The 18,296-nt window shown below is 41.6% G+C and overlaps 1 protein-coding gene across 7 annotated transcripts in view; it reads right to left on the minus strand.

Moving 5' to 3' along the window:
• The window catches only part of CSGALNACT1 (chondroitin sulfate N-acetylgalactosaminyltransferase 1), a 332,179-nt gene that overhangs the window by 183,592 nt on the left and 130,291 nt on the right, over positions 1-18,296 (minus strand). For 2 of the 7 annotated variants that reach the window (XM_045997357.1, XM_045997361.1), the window contains exon 2: positions 6,020-6,113. The gene's annotated coding sequence lies outside the window, so the exon portion shown is untranslated. Of the gene's footprint in view, positions 1-6,019; positions 6,114-6,323; positions 6,390-6,430; positions 6,638-6,662; positions 6,706-7,503; positions 7,515-18,296 lie in introns of those variants that run through there. The other 5 variants (XM_045997358.1, XM_045997363.1, XM_045997362.1 and 2 more) reach the window with 5 other exon arrangements.

The raw sequence follows: 18,296 nt of genomic DNA on the forward strand, positions 1-18,296 counted from the left end.
AAGTGAAGATTATTCCTTCGGAGTGAGTATTAGCTCTTTGAAAGACATCACCTTACTGTTCTCATTTTTCTGCAAATGACTGGCACATTCACCAGAAACTGAATTCCAATCCAAGAACTGACACTTCATAACCACAAAGTGTATTTAAAGTCTAACTTGTAGTAAAGTCTCATTTGTTTTTGAGTTGAAAATATGCAACTCCTTATTAAAAGATTTAAGTGTAAATATTAATATTTCTAATTGCCACATATTTTTAAGGAGCTTTGGAAAAAAAATTTTTAATGTAACAATTTGGATTAGATGGTTTCCTAATAGTAAAGTAGAATTTAGTGTTTTCTGGTGGCCCTAACCATGCAATCCTGTCGATAATGTTAAAAAATCTAAGTAACGGGGCACCTGGGTGGCTCAATTGGTTAAACATCCAACTCAATTTAGGACCAGGTCTTGATCTCAGATTCACATAGGACAAGATTCTCTCTCCCTCTGACCCTTCCTTCTACCCTCACCACCCACCTCCCCAGACCTCCCCTCATGTGGGCTCTCTCTCAAAAAAAAAGGAAATATCTAAGTAACAATTGAGATAGAAGTTTCCACAAGGTTATAATTCTTTCCAGTGCCCTCCTCCACCTCTAATTTTCATCCCCACTTTCCCCTCAAACTTTTACACACAGCTCCTGAATTAGATCCCTGCCTTCCCTCCTCCACAAACATGTCCCTAGGCTGACAGGATTCGAGTTTCATTTTAAATTCTTCAGGAAAGATATTACACACTGGGTCAGAACCTTTGAGTAAAAAGAGAACTGCTTCCTGGGTGTCAGGTGAACATCTTGAAATTGTGCTCTTTCAAGCACCAGAGTGTTATTTAGTTTTAGAGTCATGATTTTCCACATAAAACGTCCATTAGTGTGATGGGAAAAAAAAAAAAAAAAAAGACTGAAGTAGCTGGCTCCTTATGAGCAATCAAATGAAAGCCTGGAGTCTGCTGTGCCCTCTGTTTGTGACAGAACAAACATTTCTGCCCTTAATCATACAAGTAATTTTTTAAGTGTCATACAAGTATTTCTAGATGAGCAGTAAGATCCTATTATCTTTACTGAAGAAAACAGGTGAGAAAGTGGATAATTTTGAATCAGATTTTAACTGCAAATGTAGGCAAAGATAAGAAAAGGAATAACAAGGTCTGGGAATAAAGCCCAAAGACCTTATCAATGCAAATCTAGTCTGTTTTGGTAACATGATACATGTTTAAATAAAAAGTGATTTAAAGATCTGAGCAAATGAAAAATAAAGGGTAAGGAAGGAAAAGTCCCCAAGTCAAAGAAATTCAATTTTTTTAAAGGATTAATTATCTTTTTTAAAACCAAGGTCTTTGACTTTTTGTTATTTTTAATTTGATAAGACACATATAACATAGAAGTCACCATCTCGATGATTTTTAAGATTTGTAATATGTCTATTCAAGAGAGAGAGAAACAGGGAGAAAGAGAGAGAGAGCATGAAGAGGAGCAAAGGGACAAGCAGGCTCTGTGCTGACCACAGATCCCGCCGCAGGGGCCCCAGTCCCAGGACCCCAAGACCATGCATGACCTGAGCTGAAACCAAGAGTCTGACACTCAACCAACTGAGCCACCCAGGTGCCCCTGCCATTTCAATGATTTTTAAGTATATAGTTTAGAAGGATTCAGTACATTCAGTGTTGTTCAACAAACCCCAGAAGTTTTCATCTCGCAAAATGGAAACTCTACCAATTAGACAACACTGCATTCTCCCTTCCCCCTGTCCCTTGCCACCACTATCCCACTTTCTGTCCTTATGAACCTGAAGACTCCGGATACCTCATGCAAGCTGAGACCTACGACATTTTATCTTTTTTGTAGCTGGCTTATTTCACCTCACATCCTGTCCTCACAGTTCATTCATGTTGTAGCATGTGGCAGAACTTCCTTCCTTTTTAAGGTAGAATGCTATTCTGTGATGTGTATAGTCCACATTTTGCTTATCTGCTTATCTGTGGATGGCCAGGTGGGTTGCAGCCAACCTTCTTGGACTTACATTTCTAACACATGAAACTAAGTGGGCACTGGTGCTGGAGTCGGGTTCAAATCTCTCCCCTCCCGCCTCCATAGTAGCTCTGAAAATACTCAGGTTAAGACAGAAGAAGGTAAAGGAAAGGTAGGTATACCATGAAGCACTCAGCAAATTAAAATAACTGACATTACGGGGCACCTGGGAGCCTCAGTCGTTAAGCGTCTGCCTTTGGATCAGGTCATGATCCCAGGGTGCTGGGATCGAGCCACACATCAGGCTCCCTGCTTGGCAGAGAGCCTGCTTCTCCCTCTACCACTGCCCCTGCTTGTGTTCCCTCTCTCACTATATCTCTCTCTGTCAAATAAATAAACAAAATCTTAAAAATAAAATAAAATAAAATACTGACATTACTAGGTTATGATGAGGGTTTTCAATACCATAAAGTCATCCAAACACTTGTTTGTGGCTACAAATTAGGACAAACACAGGCGACGGGCTGAAACTGCAGAGACTGAGCCTCCTCTGAGGACAGTGCTGGCCACGGGACAGCTGTCTAACTGGTAAACCACAGTAAACAGTGGGGGAAATAAGGTGATAGAGGCACAATGGCCCAGTCCCTCAGTCGCTGAGGAAAGGCCTTCCAGAGCCAAGTCCTAGACAGGAAGGGAGTCTGGGACAGCAGAACCAGACGCAGATGTGAGAGGCTGAAGCACAAGCTTGGGAGAGAGAAACTAAGTCGATGGAAAGGGAATCTCAATAAGCGGAGCTCCAAAAGAGAACAGAAAAGGCAAAACACAAGGCCTAATTAAGTGCCAATCAACAGAAAGAAAGGAAAACCTACTAGAAGGCATGCATCGCTCTGTACCCATTCTGGTGCCAGTGTGAGTCTCCCGGCCCTGGCTTGCCTGGAGTAGCTTCAACTGCTAAAAACAAATTGTGGCTCAGGAGTATAAATTAAAATTGCAGCAGCAAAAGCTGACACTCATTAAAAGCTTACAAACTTTGTGTCACACTTCATGCCATTAAATAGAAATGTTTTAAAAGTTGAAAACATATCCAAAAATTCATAAAACAAACTACTCAAGTCTCTGTTTTTCCCAATATGGGCAACGTGCCAAGTTCCTATATGATAGCTTCATACTAGTATTTACTTATCACGCCCACTTCACCCCAAAAAGGATGGAACCAGCCACCATCTTGTGTTATTTGGTCATCACGTTTCAAGAGCTCCCAGAACTATAGAGGACCTACAAGGTTATCTGTCTACAAAGAGAGTTTCTATGCCCCAGGCACTCCCCAAGGATCAGACTAGACCACCAACATGAGAACTGAAAGCCCTGTGTCCAGCCCAGAGGAGACTCTGAAAGACCCTGGGATGAAGAGTTGTGACCAAGCAGGAGCATCGGGCAGGAACCAGGAGACATCCTTTCTTCACTTTTCCACATACTGACTGGCCTCCTAGGAGGCCTCCTAGGAGCTGTTTCTGAATGCTGGTGATGTTCATCGTAGGAAATGGTGCTGATGGGTGAGAAAAGCTCCCCAGGAGAGCAGCAAGGAAGAAAATAGGGCAAGCAGAAAGAGGAGTGTGAAGACCACCAGAGCTTCCGCACGCCCAGTGAGTAGGGGAAGGGCAGAAAGTAGAGACGGAGCCGTTGTGATCTGGAGCACACCTTTCCCTCGTCAGGAGAAGAGGAATTAGCATGTGTGGAAATGCCACACACTTCTGGGTAGGGAGAGACAGGAAACATATCAACAGGGCATGGAGTAGGGATGACAACATGGTGGGCAACAGTGGACGGGGAAGGAACGGTATGGGGCCATAGGCTCTGCGAAGGATATGTCTGCGACACTAGGACATCCTTATTGCCAACGTTTCATGGTCGATATTTGAATCAACAAGTGAACTGTCCTTGCTTGAACTCCATGCTCACCAGGTGTTGGTGTGGCGGGTCTGCTGACCAGAGGAAGAACACAACCCAGTCACTCTTTTCCCAAATCACATGTTTGTTTCTTGCAAGTCTGGGGAAGGACCACTGCTGAAGGACAGTCAAGTCCCTCAGTCTAAAAAGGCCTCAATCTGTAAAGGGATGTTCCTGGAAGGCTGGCTTTCCCAAGCTGGTACTGACCAGGTAAAGCCTTGGCTCCTTAGCAACTTCCCCTCTCTCTGCCCAGGGGTCCACAGCACTGCGAGCACCACTAAAAGCCTGCTCGGGTTGCAGCTCTGCCCGTTGGCCTCCCAAGCCTTCCACATCTTGCTACTCTAACAGCCTTGAACTAGAGGACAAACATCCTATAACTTTGCATTTGCGCAGCTCGACCTTAGTCTGCTTTCTACCGCTTCTCTTGACTGGCTCTTTTCTATTATTATCTCAAGATATTAATAATTAGGGTCTACATGATGTTCTACTGACACTGTTTTCTACATCATCCAAGCCATCCCCAAAAACATGAAACATCACGAGACCAAAGATCAGAATAATTTCATATGTCCCTCAAGTTGGCCCTGAATTGCTTAGGCCTGATAGCCACACGACTTTCTACTCAGAAAAGAATTGATAAAGAATTTCTCTTTTGGTTTTGTTTGTATTACTAACTTTTGGCCAAGGTCATTTTTTATTTATTTATTTTTTTTTTAATATTTTATTTATTTGACAGAGAGAGATCACAAGTAGGCAGAGAGGCAGGCAGAGAGAGTGAGAGGGAAGCAGGCTCGCTTCAGAGCAGAGAGCCTGACGTGGGACTCGATCCCAGGACCCTGAGATCATGACCCGAGCCGAAGGCAGCGGCTTAAACCACTGAGCCACCCAGGCGCCCCCATTTTTTATTTTTCTATTGATAGTAACTCAGTTACAATCCCTTTTATACTCCACACACTCTATTGATTTAATGCAAAGCAGTTCATTAATGTAAAATCAAATCAGATGCTTTGACTTCCATTCTTTCATTTTAATCAGTGTGACAAAAGTAAAAACAAAACAAAGCAAATCCTGAACAAAACCTCTACAGAAATTTGTTAAATGAAGAGGAAAGGTGAGAGGAGCTTCTTGTAAACGCGCATATGCTGAGCACAGCTTACCTATTTTTACTGTTATGTCTGTTGAGCCATTTCTAAAGAAAACTAGAAAAGGTTTGCTCTGTTGAAGACAGAAGCCATGTACACAACTTCAGATTTCATACTGTTGCATTTTGACATTAATGATGTCCCTAAGGTTCTTGCTTTTTTTAAGTTTAGTCTTGCCAAATGTAATGAAATATCTTATCACAGTGAAACTCAAAATTACTTACTGGCTAGAAGAGTATACCTACAACAATGTATATTTGTATATTTGTCCCCAATATACAAATTGGGGATATAATATAAATATATTATATATATATTTATATAAATAATTGGGGATAAATATAACAATGTATATTTGTCCCCAGACGAAAACCAACCATATAATCCATTGGGCTACTACTATTCTCCAAGATTCTAGAAAGTATACCCCTATGATGTGAGTTAGAAAGGAAGATCATTCTTCAATTTCCTGAAATATTTTACTTCAAGAACTATTTTGTAGCACGGTCAGAATTATGGTGCCCATTTGATTACGGGCTAACTATTTGAGAAAGCTGAGTGGTCTGTCACAACTTCCAAAAAGAGAACAACTCTCCCTATTCAGGCAAATATTTTTTAAGAATTAAGTCATTCTTCTAACTACATTATTGGCTTAAGTCATTTGCCACTGTGAGAAGAAATAAATTCTAAAGAAGTTGGTAACATTCAACGTACATTATAAGCTTTCCAAAGTGAATAAAAAGATTCCAGGCAGCCGAATAATTGAACTACTTTGAGAAAGTATTCATATCTTAAAATAATAATGTTGTTAACCAAGCTATTGAAAGTAAAGTGAAACTGAACACATTTCAAACACAACCAGAATACGGAATACAACTCGGACCACACCAAAGTTCGTTTAAGTCATCCACGAAGAACAGACTCGCTTACCTGCAAGTGTAAGGAAGGCAGCTTAGCCTGGAGCTACATCGTTCCTCCTCTGGGTGAAAGCACCTGGGCTTCTTCCCTTGAAACGGAAAGGAATCTAAAACATAAAAAAATAAAATAAAATAAAATAAAAATAAGAAGTAGGAGCCCCCTGTGAATTCCCATGTTTTCTCCACTCTAGGTGATACTACAAAATGGTAGAAATTTAAATCGCTTAGGATATAAAATACAATTCACCCCCGTATCCCGGACGGTGTTTCCCCCTCCCTGTTTTAATGGATAAAATACAAAATATTTGTGCACGCACGCACACGCGCGGTTTACAATAAACAGCTGAAGCCCGCAGGAGTGCGCGTGAAGGCGAGCACCCTGACTGGAGCGGGAGCCCCTCCCCCCCGCCCCCAGGAAACCGACCGCGCCACAGAGAACCGCGCCCGCGGCCCGCGCGCTGCTTCTGCGCGCGGCTCGGCTCGCTCCGTCCGCGCCTGAGTCCCTGGGCTTCCCGCGGGGGTCGGGAGTGACAATGTCGCCCCCTCGGCAAGGACCGCGTGCGGCGCGGCCGCTTTTCTTTTTCCTTTTCTTTCCTTTTTTTTTCTTTTCCTTTTTTTTTTCTTTTTTTTACTGTTTTCATGGAACGCAATGTTACAATAGAGCAAATCCTCCTTCAAGTTCTGCCCGAGGGGCGGAAAGGGCGCGCGCGCTTCGATGGGTCGCGGGTGGCCTAGAAAGCCCCGCTCCCGGCGCATCCCCTGCCCCGCCCCCACCACGGTCCCGCGCGCGGCTGGCGCTGTCCCGGGGGCGGGCGCGGCGGGGAGGGACGCCCACGCGTCCCCGAGCGTCCCCGGCCCCCGCCCGCCCGCGCGGCCCGCCCCCCCCTCCGGCGCCCCCCCATGTCCCGGCACGGTGCTGCAAGGCGGGGACCGACGACCGCCCCGCGCCACCCCTGCCTGTAAGGAACTAGGCCGGAGGCCACGGATGTGTCAGCGCAGGTACAAGCAGATGGAAACGAAGGACAAGCACACATTCTGGAAGCAGAGGCAGGGAATGTTCTGGACAGGGACTCGGCCCTCCTGTTGGAGAGGTGCTCGTGACCACACAACGCCATCTTCCATGAGTGAGCAGCCCCCTCCCCGAGAGCGCTCGCGGTCTGGTCTCACGTCGTCTTTATCACTCAAGGGACAGCGAAAAGCAAGCGACACTATTCTTCACATGCAGGAACGAAGAAGGGCCAGAAAGTCAAGGCAGGACCGAGAAGCCCGCGGCCTGCCACCGCTCATCCTTTCTCATGGGGACAGCGGACGTGTCCACAGCGGATCTGACACATTCTGCTCCTCCCCGCGCCCAACTTTGAAGGTTTTCTCCGAGGCATCCCCGTGCACAGGACAACTCCACGTCCCCTGGGATCCGCACCTGCCTCCCAGTTTACAGTGGGTTTGAGGTTAAAGTGCGCTGGGCCAGCCCTGGGCCGTCCTCTCGGGGGCAGGAACGGTGCCCTCCGCAGCGACTCTGGGGACTCCGGGCTGCAGCTCGGCCTCTCCTGGCCTTGCTCTCACCACCGACACTTCCGTCCCTGCTTGGCTAATCAATCTCTGTCCAAGTGGAATTGCTGTTGGGAGAAAGGCAGCCATGCCAAAGTGGAATAATCACTTGGACCCGAATCTGAGTTGTTTTCCATCCTTGACAACAAATAATGTTATTCCAGCGCCTGCAGGCCAAGAGTTGAAATGAGTTTATAATTTGGCTTCCAATCTCACATTCTCATTCTCCACCACTTACATTTTCTTTTCTGTCTTTTAGCATGCAGGGGGCAGCTTCGGAGGCCAGATCACGGACACGGTCTTTATTGATCTCCTTAATGATAGCCTTTGCCATCTAAATAAAAAGGGGAGACATCTGCATCATCCAAAACCACACTTGTTTTAATAATGAAACTAAATAGACTGTCGGCTTATACCTCCGTATGATCATTAATAATCTAATTTGTACGTCTCTCTCCAGCAACTTGAAGAGAAACATTCACGGTTTTTTCATCCACACACAGTAGTGCACATTCATCGGCTTCGAAGTGCCTGGCCCTTGCAATGGCAAACCGCAGGGTGAGAGCTCCAGGACGGCCCAGCACCGCCCTCTTTCCCTAGTGAAAGAACTCATTAAAACTCTGATCCTTGGCTCTGGGAAGTACATTGTCTCCTTAGCAGTTCCAAACATCATGTTCCCCCAGAAAGCAGTCATCCCGAGTTAGTGATGGAAAAGGAAAGAGACAGGAAGGCAGAAACACTGACAAAGCTCCCTCGGAGATGCGGGAGGAAAGCGAGTTGACATCATGGAAAATTACTGAAGGTAAAGGGAAGGTTCGTTAAGGAAAGGTGGGTATGTTCAACTAGACACATCATCTACTAGAAGAAAGGCAAGGGACACCAACGGCACGGCTACCATGTGCCATACCCTGTCTAGCTGCATTATATACGAACTCATTCAACCCCCACAACAAGGCTACGCCTGTGTGTATTAATATTCCCATTCTACAGATGGAGCAAGTGAGGCTCAAACGGGTTAAGAAACCTCCCTACGAGTACATGCTAAAGTCAGGATTTTCCTGACTTTAGAACCAAAGCTCTAGAGAAAAAAAGGAAAAGCAAGCCCTTACTTTTTCTACTATGCGACACTGTCTTGGCTGCAAGATCGGTCCTCCCGTGTGGTTCTCTAAGACCGTATGGGACCCACAGGGGCTTCAACTGCATTAAAGCGGGGGCCTGGCAGATACGCCAAAGGTGGCCATCGAGGCCTTGAGAACACAGCCCCTAACTGATCCCCTGAATCCCTCATCCTTATAAGAAATCACAATGACAAAAAATGCACTCTTGGATGAGTCTTTCTGAGTGTCAAAGAAATAATTAGAATTGTTCAAAATAAAATCTAAATCCAAGAAAACAACCGCAGGTATGCGGATATAGTGCCCTGCTTTGTTCCATTGAGAAAATAGTTCTCAACAACATCCCTCGGTCTGAACATCTGTAGCCAGATCTGAGGTCCCCTCTCCTATCTCCAATGCCCTGTGTGTTCTTGGTCGTTTGGCATACAGAATGAGGATGATGGAGACAATTATGTGGATTCACAAGTTTTAATTATGGTAAAAAAATAAAAGTAGGCAAGAGAAGGCCGATGTGCAGACAATGGCTGGGAGAACATCCACAGAACAATCACATACTCGGATGTGGAAGTTCCCCGGCAGGATTCTAAAGGTTAGGAAGTCCATCCCACCACAGTCCCAGAGTAATAGAGTCTGACATACATTAATTAACAGGACTCTGTAAATAAGTCATCTTTTTTTTTAAGATTTTATTTATTTCTTTGACATAGAGTGAGAGATCACAAGTAGGCAGAGAAGCAAGCAGAGAGAGAGAGAGAGAGGAAGGAAAGCAGGCTCCCTCCTGAGCAGAGAGCCCAATGCGGGGCTCGATCCCAGGGCCCTGGGATCATGGCCTGAGATGAAGGCAGAGGCTTTAACCCACTGAACCACTCAGGCACCCCAATAAGTCATCTTTTAACCATATTAAAAGGAGGCTACCAAAACTCAACTAGTGAAAACAGCAATCAAAAATGTTGAAAATGAGTACGCTGAAATCAATAATATTTTAACAATCTAGCAACCCATTCTATAAAATGTACGATTCCTAAGTGAAAGTTCACAGAAATTTAATTTCTAAAGAGCCTCAAAAACACAATTGATCCAATGGTACAATAATACATATTCATGGGCCTTAAGCTGCAAGGCTTCCTCACCTTCATAAATGTCAATCTTTAACTCTTTAGTCCATCTAAACCCCATATGTATCAGACACATTGATTCCTGAAATGTGAGAAATAAGCAAGGAAGACAAACAAGCCCTTTCATCATTAGTGTGCCGAAAGCAACAAAAGAAAGGCACCAAGATAGGCAGAGACTATGCACGGAGCACTGGGTGTTGTGCAAAAAGAATGAATACTGTTACACTGAAAAAATAAATAAAATGAAAAAAAAAAAAAAGATAGGCAGAGACTAGATGTGTGTCTGCCAACTCAAGCTACCTGTGAGATTTTTCTTTGTGCGTATATGGATAATAATATATGTTTTTAAATCTTAATGGTAATGTTTCTTATTTGTATAAATATGTTATGGTACTAGAGCAGGGATAGAGTCAGGAACTATGCAGACAACTTCTAAAATTATCTTTCTTAAGAATTTGTTTCAGAGGGGCCCCTGGGTGGCTCAGTCAGTTGAGCTTCCGACTCTTGGTTTTTGCTCAGGTCATGATCCCAGGGTCGTGGGATTGAGCCCCGTGTTGGGCTCAGCTCAAAGTCTGCTCTTCCCTCTCCCTCTTTCATTCCCACTCTGCTTCTGCCCCTGTCTCCCTCACTCCCATGCCCTCTCTCTCAAATAAATAAAATCTTAAAAACAAAGAATATGTTTCAGAAAAGAAAGTGCCCTTGCATGCTACCCATTATAAATCACATGTAACTATATTCTTGACCACATTCTTTCCACATTAAATAATTATGCTGAAAATAGTATGTTTTAGAGCACAACTGACTTTAAAAGTCATGAGTTTCTCCAAAAATGCTGCTATTCTGTTATCCACTGAAATGAAAAATAGGATCACTGTGTCCTGGTCTAGCATGTACAGAAGCAGACTAAATAAGAAGATATCTCTTTATCTTTTTCTTATTCCTAATCCTTCCAGGGAAGTAGGTCACTCTTATTTTCTTCAATTTTTCATTCTGATAAATGGGGATAATCTCAGATACTCTTTACAGAACTATTGAGACTATCAACAAAATTATATTGCTAAATTATTTGAAGTCTCTTTTTAAAAGTACAGGTCTAGAGCAATTGAATTACTGGGTATTGACCCCAAAGATACAAATGTAGTGATCAAAAGGGGCACATGCACCCCAATGTTCAGAGTAGCAATGTCCATAATAGCCAAACTGTGGAAAGAGCCCATATGTCCATCAACAGATGAATGGATAAAGAAGATGTATATATATATACAATGGACTATTACTCAGTCATCAGAAAGGATGAAATCTTACCAGTTACATTGATGTAGATGGAACTAAAGGTCATTATGCTGAGCGAAAGAAGTCAATCAGTGAAAGACAATTATCATATGGTTTCACTCATATATGGAATATAAGAAACAGCCCAGAGGACCATAAGGGAAGAAAGGGAAAACTGAACAAGAAGTCATCAGAGAGGGAGACAAACCATGAGAGACTCCTACCTTAGGAAACAAACTGAGGGTTGCTGGAGGGGAGGTGGGGGGATGGAGTAACTAGGTGATGGGCATCAAGGAGGGCACGTGATGTGATGAGCAGTGGGTGTTTACACAACTGATGCATTACTAAACCCTACATCTGAAACCAAGAATGTACTATAGGTTGGTTAATTGAATTTAAATAAAAAAATAAAATGTGTGGGTCTATTAATACCTTAAAGGGTAACAAATCATATGTTATTTATAAAGATTTATCCAATGCCTCCCAAGTTAGGAAGTGGGGTCCCTGGGGATTCCTGTTTGAGCCATCCTCACATTATCAACCCCTGAACCAGGAGCATGTTCAAGAATGAAATGGCTTACATCTGACACAGAAATCCAGATAATATACCGCTAAAACAGAAAGGAAGACAGACTAATTTGAACTTGGGAGAACAGAGTTATCTGTAGCCTCTTGGAAAGAAACTACATTGCTCTGTTTGCCATTAGTTGTGAGCCCGCTAACATCATCTCTCTCCTAAATCCATTAAGAGGCACACAGTTGCTGTTCCTCCGTAAAGCAGAACTCCTTTCCAGCACACGGCCCACAGTGCCGCCGTCAGACCCAGGGGCCGTTGTTCATCTGATGAGATGTGTTCTCCGAATACGTTCTTCTAGGCCAGCTCCTCCCCGTTGGATCCTGCAGCTATTCGACAGGTGCTGAGTACTATCGTCGATGCTAATGAGGCACTAACAGTGTTTCGGGGACATCTGCTGCACTTCATCCCAAGTAGAATAGTAGATTTGGATTCTTATCAGTTAGGGTCTGAATGTTTGTGTCCCTCCCAAAATTCATACGGAAATTCTAATCCCAGTGTGATGGTATTGGGAGGTCGGGCCGTTCCAAGGTCATTGGGTCATGAGGGTGGAGTCAGCCCTCATGAGTGGGACCAGTGCCCTGAGAAGAAGATGCCAGAGAGCAAGCTAGCTCTTTGCTCGCCATATGAGGACACAGTGAGAAGTCAGCTGTCTGCGACCCAGAGGAGGTTCTTCACCAGAACCTGACCATGGTGACACCATGACCTTGGACCTCCAGCTTCCTGTGCTGGGAGAAATAAATGCCTGCTGTTGATAAGCCACCCCATTCATGGCATTCTGTTACAGCAGCCCCAGCTGACTAAGACATCATCTTAAATGCATTCCTATGAGACTTTAGATAAGTCCACTACTTCTTCACCCGTGTTTCCAGGCTGTAAAATAGAGGGTTTGGCCTAAGTCCATGATTCTCAATGAAGAAGGGTGATCTTGATCTGTTGCTGGCCACCCACCCTAAGAATCCCTGTGGACAAGAAGATATGTTACAGCTGGGAACAAGCTGCCCAAACGATGAAGGTACAGGACAGCATTTAGGCTGAGATGCTAAGAGTAGGGAAGGGAGTTTAAAATGGACAAGCTCAAAGAAGACACAATGCTCAAGAAGTATAGCTCATCAAGGTGCAACGTCCCAGACAACGGACCTCTACGCGAGGCAGCTCAGAGAGAACGAGTCATACAGTGCAACTCCTCACACCCCTGCACACCAGTCCCTGTACAACAGGAACACTGAGAGGGCGTGCGTTTGTAGTTTGGAGAGCAGAGCTCGGGTCCCAGTTCTGCTATTAAGTTCTTAGGACCTTGGACTAGCCATCTGCAAAATGAACATTGGGACCAGGTAATGTCCAAGTTACCTTCAGGGAGAGAAACCTTTTGCTTCTTTTCATTGTTCATTAGAAAGCTCTACCTACCACTAGAATGTCTGTAGCTTCTTTAAGGTTGGTACAGACATCTTTACTACGGGCTCAGTTTTTAAATGACTATATTCCCAGGCTTCCCAGGCAGTAAGAGTGCTCAGGACAACGGCTCAGAACACAAGTTCAAAATGCAGAGTGAGTAAAGTTTGCTTTCTCTGGCATTATGATTCCCTCTGGCTAAATGCTACCCTCCACACTGCCAAGTCTCCAGACTTCTGGTGCTGAGGCTTGATCAATAGCATTCACAGGGCTCGTGACACCATGATAGATGAAGAAATTAAACCTTTCACCAAACTTCTATGGGCGTTTTGAATGGTAATTTTTATCTTCTTCCTTCCCAGATGCAGGAATGTCAATAGTTGAGAGATACTGTGGTGTTGGTAAAAAGTCATTATAAAATTGGACTTGCCTCCTAAATGATCTGTCATTATTTTGCAAATGTATTACTTCTGCTGTATCAATTTTTTCAGTTTATTTCACATTATGCTCCAGTTGCAAGGGAATTGAGAACATACTGTCCACTTTTCAAAAAAGGGGCTGTAACATTAACAGGGTAAATATTTCACTGTAAAAATAAAAACTGTAAATATTTATATAATTGAATTTATTCAATCAATTCATTGGGTTAGGCCAATGGAAGTATGCTCTTTCTAATATTGATAGCAAAGAGAAAGGAGAAAATTTTAATCTCAACCTTTGAGTAGATAAATAGTAATACTGCTTATGGACACCATTCTTGAAAACATGCGTTCAGAATGCAAACGGGTGTTACGCTCAGGGAGCCTAAATTGCTATGTACTATTTACTCATACTGGACAGCAATGAAATTGAAAATAAGAACAGGAAACACAGATATTTAATCAATAAATATTTTTAAATCATCAAAATATGTTGTCAACCCCTATCATGGCCAGTTAAGCAAGACAGAGGTAAAGAGTTAACAAAGGAAAAATTGTTAAGTATGCAGCAATAGAAACAAATAAGCAGTTGATACACATATCAACATGGATGATTATTATGCAGACTTGAAAGAAGCCAGACAAATAAAAAACATACTATATGATTCCATTTACATAAAATTCTAGCAGATCAATGTTTAGCTGAGAATGGGGTTGGGGTTGGGAGGGACTAGGATGGTAGGATTTCCTAGGGGCACCCAGAAATTCTACTGGTGATAAAAATGTTCATTGTCTTGATTTTGGTGATGGTTTCATGTGTATATCAAAACCAATCAAATTACATACTTTAAATATGTGGGTTTATTACATATCAATTATACCTCAATAAAGTTATAAAAATTACTGAAAGACAAAAATAGGAAAAAAATTTAAAGATACGGAGTAGCTAAATTTGGGGTAGTTAAGATAGCTGTTGGATGAAAAGCTACAGAATAAATAAGCTACTCTAGATCCATAAAGGACTACCAGAGAAAGATTTCTTAATGAGATTTCAGGAAGTTTAACAATCCCAGAAAAGCCTTTCTGAGCACCTAAGGACCATGCCTAGATAATACCCATTCCTCCCTCAAAAAATAAAAAAAAGTTCTTTCCTTAAGACTTTTGACAGAAAGAGTTCTAACCGTCCCAGAACAACAATAATAATAGGTAGCATTTAGTGAGCACTTACTATAACCCAGGCCCCCATCTAATGGGGTATCTCATTTAATCCTCACCTAAGGACCCTAAAACATAAGTACTATTATGATATTCCATTCTACAGATGATACCAAAATTCAGAGAGGCTAAATAATTTGCTTCGTGTCAGTCACCATCCCTGTGATGAAGCTGGGATATGAACCATGGGATGGTGAATTCTGATTCCAGAATCAAGCTCTTGAAATTAAACTTCTCTCCTCTGCTAGACAAACAGGATCCTGGAACAATGCTATAGATCATGATTTGCTGACTCACACCTCTGATGGTTTAAAGGAACTCTGTGAATTAAAGGGCTACATTTCTAAGTCTGAAGGCTAATCTTTTGCATGATAGATGCAGAAAAGGTCAGTAATGAAGTGATGGTGGAAGGTAAGGGTAATTCAGCAAGGTAGAGCAGGAAAAATAAGGGCCAGAAATCAACAGACTTGGTTTTGGCCATGTCCTCACTGGTGACTGTAATCTTGGGCAAGCCATTTCTGCCCCTTGGGTCTATTTTCTCTTTGGCAAAATTAAGAGTTTGGACTAATCGATTTCTAAAACTCCTTCCAGCTCTGTGATTCTTGCCAGCCCTCTTTTGGGGAATATTCCTTGCATTTTGTAACTTGCGTCAAAAATTTCCCATGCCACCAGACACATTTCAGATACAAAGCTTCCTCAGTATCCTAAAACACCCAGACTCCTCTCACACCTAGCAAAGTCCTTGATTATTTCCCAAAGATGGTCTACTCCCAGGGAAAAGAGGAGCATCTTTCCACCCGGGCCTGCCATGTTCTCCTGTGCACTCCAACAGTCTTTCACTTCACAACCGCTAACAAGTTGATTTAGGCGTCCCAGTGATGAAAAGGAAGTACCCCACCACCCAGCACCTCATTCCATCTTCCCTGTGAAGCTTCTGACATCTGAAATGATTCAAAGTACTTAGGATGTTATGACCGTAGGTGCCCAATTCCATTTATTTCCATTCCTATTGGTTCTCTAAAGTGGCTATTCTCTCTTTGCATTAAAAACACATCATTTTCTCTTTTTAAATGATGGATTTTGTGACCCTTTGGGGAGACATAAAAAAAATAAGAGCAACTAAATAAGGCAATTGTAAACCATTTCAGCATCTATAAAACCTTCTCCTTTATCACAAAAGAAAAGAAAGAAGAAAAAGCAGCTGGAAAAAAATGCAGCTGATAGGGAACTTGATATCTTTAAGAACAACTTCTCTCATGAATTTTCATCTTCATATTTTGGCATTTTAGCTGACTTGGAAATTATTTCCAGGAAAAGCATTTCTTGAGAGTAATAACTCCTTTCACAATGCATTGGTGAGGCAACAGCTTCAACATCATCAGGAACACGTCTATTTTTCTATAACTCTTCGTATATATCGGCTGTACATTTTTATTCTGTATTTTATACACTATTCTCATAGATACCCTGTTCTATGTCAGAACATATAATGTTTTTATTTTTATAGACTCACGTGGCAATCATTATGCTGTAATAAACCAAAAATTAAAATACAGATCACCCCTTTTCCACACAGAACTGGAAATTTACAAAATTCATTTCTAACCTTTATCATTGCACAGCTATAGGTTTTATGTGGTTGTATTCACTGAGTGCATCCTAGTTTCTAATTTTTTTGCTTGAATTCTCTATATATCTACTTAGTCCATGTATCTGTCATTTTAAATGGAACAGTATTCCACTGCATTGCTAAAAGGGTTTAATTAGCTATCTTTCACCTAGTTGCTTCCACACATTATTATAACCCAGTCAAGCATTTTGAAATAAATAAATTTTGTTTTTCCTTTTAGAGTTATTTCCTCAAGCTATAATCTGAAAAGTGGATTAACAGTTTAAAGATCATAATTACAAACTGGGTGATTTTTATTATAAATTGCCAGGTAGCTCTCCAAAAGAGGCATTTCCAGTTTGCATATCACCAGAAAAATATGAGCCTAGCTTTCTCTTTGTTGTTTCTTTAACACTGAGTGTTCCGGGATTTATTAATTTTGGGGTGATTTCAAAAGAATGATGTAAAATCTTTTAGTTCTTCAAATCCGTCATATACATTCAGTCTTACTGCCTCCTTTTAAAAAATGTGTATTGATCACCTACTACATGCCAGGTCCTTTATGTTCTTTTTCAGTCATTCAATAACCCTGACTGTAAAGTAGAAACCACAAATTTTATTTTCACTAAGAAAACTGAGTCTCAAAGGTTGAGTAATGTGCACAAGATTTCAAGGCTAATATTTGATGTTGTCGGGATTTAAACTCACTATCTACTTTCTGTGGACTCTCCATTACACTGTCCTGCCTCATAAGTTCAACCTTTAAACATCTGGCCAGTTTTTCTTTTCTCTCTTTTTCTTTTTTCTTTTTTCAGTTTATTTTTCCAGTTTCTTGAAGTATAAAATATACAAGTGATTAAAGTACCCTCATCCTAAAGGTATAACGCAGTGAATTTTTGACATACTACACACAATGTAACCAGCACACAGACCAAGATAAAGAATCCCATCAACTTAAGAACTTTTCTCTTCTTACTTGATAAACATAGATTGTTTTGGTGTTTGTCATTTTATATAGGGCCTGCTATTAAAACTATGCAAATAGGCACTTAGTAAGTTTTGTTCAATTATTTAAGATTGAAGCTACAAGTAGTGACCTCAGAGATTATGTACTCCAATCTCATAAACTTCCAGATATGGAAACTGAAGCCCAGAATGAAAGTGACTTATCCAAGATCTAACTATTCAGAACTCTGTTACGCCACACCTGCCACTGGCTGGTTGCTCTCTACTCCTTACGTTAAAAACATAGTGAGGGGTAACAAAGAAGTCAGGGTACATACCACAGAAAGAGTATCTGGGTAAGATTTTTTTTATTTTTTATCTTTATTTTAAATTAATCCTGAAGTAACCAAAGTGTCAAATTGGTGGAGAAACGCTCATTAAGGTGACCTTAATATAAAACATGATTTTTTTTTTGCATGAAAGTATCAACACTTGAAATCAAATGACTTTTGTCCCTCAGTCTAGTCTACTTGAAAGGATAAACACTGATTCCAATAATGCTCAATTGCTCATGACTTCTTTTGAATACCCCTTTTAGATGAGCTTTCAGAACTAATTTGAGTCAAGTAAGTAAACCAAAACTACAGAATTAGTAGCAAAAGAATAAAAACTGGATGTGTGTCTTTTAAATCACTAGAAAAGAAACAAAAATAGAATCCATATAACATGTTCTCTTTAGAATAACAAGAAGCATATAAAGTATGAATTTTTTAATTGATCAGAGATCAAACTTATCAAATATGACAATAAATATAAATGGGTTAAACATCCCCAACAAAAACAAAGATGCTCAACATCCAATTATATGCTATTTATAAGACAAGTCTAAAACCAAATGACCCAGAAATCTAAAATAAAAGGAAGAGCTAAGTGTATCTAGAGAACACAAATGCAAAGAGAGTTTGGATGGCAATATTTATATCAGAGCAGAATTTCAGGCAAAATAACATTTAACAAGACAGAGAACATGTGAAACAGTTCAATCTCATTAATAATAAAAATTCCACTTTTAAGAAACAGTTTAAT

The sequence above is a fragment of the Meles meles genome, chromosome 2 (assembly GCF_922984935.1).
Source record: "Meles meles chromosome 2, mMelMel3.1 paternal haplotype, whole genome shotgun sequence".
Taxonomy (NCBI): domain Eukaryota; kingdom Metazoa; phylum Chordata; class Mammalia; order Carnivora; family Mustelidae; genus Meles; species Meles meles.